Here is a 5,801-nt window from a genome sequence, read left to right as displayed (position 1 = left end):
TGAGCTTAAAGCCAAGAACATTCTTTATGTTATCATTGAAAATAATCTTTTCGTCGTCAATAGGTGAAATAATGTAGATCTTTCCCTCCACCTTTTAATAGTTAAATTAAAAAGCACCTTTTTTCGAGCGGAAATTTTTTTATTAATAATACGACATAAATCATTCATACAGGTGAGTTCCTCGTAGGGTAATGCAATATATGGATAATCCAACCAATTGATTTTTTGAATTTGTTCTTGATCACCTGGTGGTGGTGGCCACTCATAGGGTCTAATTTTTATTTCATATTTACGATCCCTCCTCAGGATGTCATAGGTATTTTTGAGAATACAATCGACAAGAGCCACTTCATAGTTTCCGTCAAATTTGATGGTGGGGAGAGTTTCGTCCAAAAATCACTTGTTTTATTCAGGTCATTTTAGGGAGGGTCGGAAACATCGGAAATGGAGGTCATCTAGAAATCATTGGGAATTGTTAATATCATCAGCACTGACACAAGAATCAAACTCCTAGTTGTATCCTATCGAGAGAAAAAGCAACTGTCTCTGGACCCTACGAGTACGACTCTTTAATATTTTTTCAATTTGATAAATTTCCCTAGTGTTTCTAACTTTTTTGCAGTTCATATTCATAAAAACCTCCGAGAATCTCATCATCTTTGGTGTCTCGTAGTCGATATGTCATGGGTTCAGTTTCTAGAATTTTGGAAACTTTAAAAAGTTCGGTACTCCAAAAATAATTCCTCTTTTCACAAATTTTGTTGGTTCTATAAAATCGAAAAGTATCACCAACATTGAATTTCTTCTTTTTTTTCTTCTCATTGCCATTGGAGTATTGCTTTAGAAAAGCATCAAATTTATTTTCACTATAATGAACATCCCGAGGGCTAGAGTTGGAAAGAGATCGTTGTGGTTGATGGTTGTATATCTGTATTATTTTATCTAAATCATGAATTAAAGCCGGTGTACTTTTTAATGTAGAATATCTTTAAATTAATAGACGAATCGTTCTTATTGATCGTTCGGTCAATGCAGCCTTTATAGGCCTATGACTATGATAAAGTGTTGTATTATATTTCAAAGAACCTTTTGCACATGGGGATTAACAAATTCACTGCCACGATCCAATTGAATTTTTCTATACGAATCCTGTTCAAGAATACTTTCAATGGCCCGAGCAACTTCAACACCACTCTTTGACCGTAATGGGATGGCATAGGCATAGCGACTAAAGATACTGATTGCCACTAGAATATATTTGTAGGGTGCATTGTGACGCCGTTGAACCGCGTCTAAAGTTAGAAACACTAGTGAAAGTTATCAAATTGAAAAGATATTAAAGAGTCGTACTCGTAGGGGCAAGAAACAGTTGCTTGTTCGCTGGCTAGGATACAACTCGGATTTTGATTCTTGGGTCAGTGCTGAAGATATTAACAATGCCCAATGATTTATATGTGACTTTCATGTCCAATGTTTCTGATCCTCTCTAAAAGGATCTGAATAAAACAAGTGAATTTTGGACGAAACTCTTCCTCACCATCAAATTCGACGGAAAGTATGAAGTGGCTCTTGTCGACTGTATTCTCAAAAATACCTATGACATCCTGAGAAAGGATCGTAAATATGAAATAGAAATTAGACTCTATGATTGGCCGCCACCACCAGGTGATCAAGAACAAATTCAAAAAATCAATTGGTTGTATTATCCATATATTGAATTACCCTACGAGGAACTCACCTGTATGAACGATTTATGTCGTTCTATTAATAAAAGAATTTCTGCTCGTAAAAAAAGAGCTTTTAATTTCAACTATTAAAAGGACGAGGGCAAGATCTACATTAGTTCACCTATTGCCAGTGAAAAGGTTATTCTCAATGATAATCTAAAGGATGTTCTTGGCTTTAAGCTCAATATAATGAAGACTGCTTTATGTAAAGCAGTCTTGTAAAGCAGCCATAAAGTAGTCCAATGAAGACTACTTTATGGACATGTCTTCAACATTTATAGATTTACAAATGAAAGTCCGGAAATTTGATAATACAATGCCAGTTCGAGCCGATGGGATATCCTATGAAAATTGTTTACTACATAATTTATTTTGTCAAATTAGCGTCTATATCAACGGCACGCTGGTGAGCAAAAGCAATTATCTCGCCAATCATGCAACCTATATTCAACTGATGTTGATGACACCCAAGTCATACAAAGAATTGAGAGGCGCCTCCAAAGGATATGAATATATTACTAATACTGATAATACAGATGCGCTTAAAAATGCTACAACTAGTGAATTACATCTAGTTGGAAAAATATATCATGAAATATTTAATATACCCCAATGGCTACCGCCCAATGTTAAAGTGGATATAAAATTGACGCTTGCACCATCCAATTTCATATTGAGAAAAGAACTTAATGCCAATCCCGATGTAAGTTTCTCCCTCACCTCAGCAATACTTCATGTACGCAAACAGCAGGTTTTGACCGTGGAAAAACTGAGAGCCAATGGAAATAATATTAAACTACTTATTCCTCATACAATCACCAATCAACGTCATATTACCATGGGGTCACGCACCTTCACCGATTCATCCTTTATCAATGGCGAAATCCCCTCGAAACTTGAATTGGCATTTGTAAAGAGCGCCAGTGCAATAGGATCATGGACTGAATGCCCACATAAATTCGAGATGTTTTGACGTTCATCTTTTGTGTGCAAAGTAAATGGTGTCCCACTCTATAATCTATCCTTTGATAAATCCTATAGAACATTGTACGAGCTGACCATGCAAACCCTAGATCATGATTCACAAATATTTGAAAATGGTATAACCGAAGATATGTTTGCTAAAACACATGGTATAATTGTATTGGATTTGTCTGGTACAGAGGATATGAATATAGTAATTGAGGGGACTATGCGTTTAGAGTGTACATTTTCCGAACCATTGGCTGAGAGTATGGCACCTATCTCACTAGATCAGTATCAAACCTATTGGGAAATCACTCCCGAAGGCTGTGTTCTACTAGACTTGGCGCCATGAACACCAGTCAAATAAGCAATGTATTTAATATGGACCCCTACATGTCCCAGTACAAATCTCGCTGTTTACCCGCAGAATATCTCGTAAAAATTCAAAGTGTGAAAAGTATCTAAATTATTGTTAATCGCAGTCCATTGACTGTTCTAACGGGTCCTTGGGTGTGCGTCTATCAAACCAAGAAGACGATTGAGCTTTTTTATCCTCTTGGAATTCTCTATACATTTTACACGCCTCACATCAGTAATTATATTGAGAGCGGTGAGAAAAATATTATTAAAAATCAGAAGAGGGTGCAGGATCTAACGACTAAAAGCTGTGGCTTCCACGCACTACTATATTTTGTGTTCCAATGCCGTGGTTATACTTACAAGCAGTTTCTCCACATTTATGGTGACAATCCACGTGTGAACGACTTTCTAGTGGAAAATATACTTACAAGTGTATTTAATATTGATTTCAGTGCCCTAAGAGTAAAGTGCTTAAAAAATGTTTGCGAATTCGTTTATTAATAAAATGTATATATACAACAATGTCTTTAAATTTTCACTTTTAGATTTCTTCATCGGTGTATAGGCAACTGTCGTGAACCACTAATGCTGGTAAATCATTTGGATTCACTGTATATTGATCTTGGTTGACTCCAAAGTCAGGGTCACATTTTCTGCAGTACAATATAACTTCACTCTTGTCATATCTCTTTGCATAGTCAATGATACTATTTGCATTCATATTATGAAATTCACGAGTTTCAATCTGTCTATTTGAGGCAATATCGCATACAGTGTTTTCAAGTGGTGAATCATATTTGGTATCTGCCATATAAAAATCACTCGGTTTATAGTCATAGTAGGCAGTGTCGTCACAGCGATGACGTAGAAACCCGATTGTCTTGTTACTCTAACAGTTGAATTGTAGACCAGATTCCTCTTCCCAGAATAATTTAAATCCACGACGATACCAATCGCGTAGAAATAAACTAAAATAACGTTTAGGATTCTTTCCAATCGTAGCGGGGTAAGTATTCTCCCACTGATCACATTTATCATGGTGACAATTGGAGCACATGTGCCCTCGTGGGTGAGAGTCACACACCTCCTCAAGATGTAAATTACATCCTTTAGTTTGTACTGCATAGCCCCTATGTAATTTGCAAGGATTACATAATTTACACCTTTCAAGATAGTCGTCAATAATTGTACAAGTCTCACATTGAGTCCAACTGCCAAGAGTGTACATGCACAATGGGCATATATAGAACATTTTTTTGGTTTCCGATGTCAACTCTCTCACAGCTAAAACGAAACTGATTGTCCTCGCTCGATAAATTCAAAGTGGAGGAAGGGGAGAGGAGTAACTCTGTGACGTTACCTCTTTCGAAGGAGGAGACATCCATAATGAATTCATTGGCAATGATTTCAAAAGCATATCTACAATTTTATTCTGCTTTTTTCCAATTAATATATCAATAAATTAAGCATAAGCATTTGAATCATATTTTAAAAGTTTCATACAATAGTCTAATAGGGGAGAATCAGTTTTCATTATATTGTCAAGTGCTCCCTGAGAGAATATCCTGCGTTGAAGAGATAGCTCGAGAAAATCATCATCCAAAATCAAATGTTTTTCCATAAACACTAGATTTGATCTAATTCTCTCTTTCTCAAATTTATTCATTTTTCAGTCCTTTCACTCTGACTGCTGACTCTAGACTAGCCCAGATTCGTTAGTCCTAACCAGAAAAGAAAGGGAACATTTTCGATTTCGAAACAATTTTATTAAATAATTATAGCATGAATAATACTATGCATGTACAATTAGCTATAGAGTTTATTGCTTTCGATATGTTTCACTAAAGCGCTTAAAGCACAATGAACTCTATTCACGTGTGCTGTATAAACTTTTGCGGTGAAACATAATTGATCTTCCATTTTAAATTTTATCAAGGATATCACATATCTTGCTTATACTGCATCCCATTCCAGACGAAGCCGCGATCCTTTTTTAATTTCCATCGCAGGGTTTGGTGCTCTTGTATTATTACCATCAACTCCACTATCAACCTCTAATTGGGTAAACATTCCACTCGCCATCAACACAAATATATATCCAAATGAGTAAAGTCAAAACTGTTCTTCTCACTCCTTTGAATTCTATTCACAGACTAATAAAACTATTGCAAAAATCCTTTCCTTATATTCCCTCCGCCGCTAATATGTAAGCAAGCCCTCTGATTGGCTGAGAAGGGGGATGTATCCGACTCGCTGATTGGCTGAGAAGGAAACACGTGATATAACTGTTTCCTGGAAACTCATAACATTTGCCTCGAGCAACAACAACAACATGAAGGAAGTGTCATTGACCTGCCCCCATTAGACTCAATAATCCATCAAAGTGAGAAAGTTCCTGTTTTTCCATTCTCACTGACAGAAACCATAAAACAGCCATCAATATGACAAAGTTCCTGTTTTTTCATTCTCACTGACAAAAACCGTAAAAACGTCCATAAAAGTGAGAAAGTTCCTGTTTTTTCAAATTCTCACTGACAAAAACCATAAAAACATCGATAAATTACTGTTGACATCCATGAAAAACATCAAATAAATTGACCAACACACATAACCATTCATAAAAACATCCATCAAAGTGAGAAAATTCCTGTTTTTTCATTCTCACTGACAACAAACAGACTTAAATTATGTGAAAAAAGTTGTAGGTGGCAGCAGGGGTGGGCGATCGGAGTTATAGGGTCATCTCTA

The sequence above is a fragment of the Artemia sp. Qi Xiang Cuo genome, chromosome 15 (genome assembly GCF_049724085.1).
Source record: "Artemia sp. Qi Xiang Cuo chromosome 15, ASM4972408v1, whole genome shotgun sequence".
In the NCBI taxonomy this organism is placed as follows: domain Eukaryota; kingdom Metazoa; phylum Arthropoda; class Branchiopoda; order Anostraca; family Artemiidae; genus Artemia; species Artemia sp. Qi Xiang Cuo.
The sequence above is the reverse complement of the archived record's forward strand: the minus strand, read 5'-3'. Positions refer to the sequence as shown.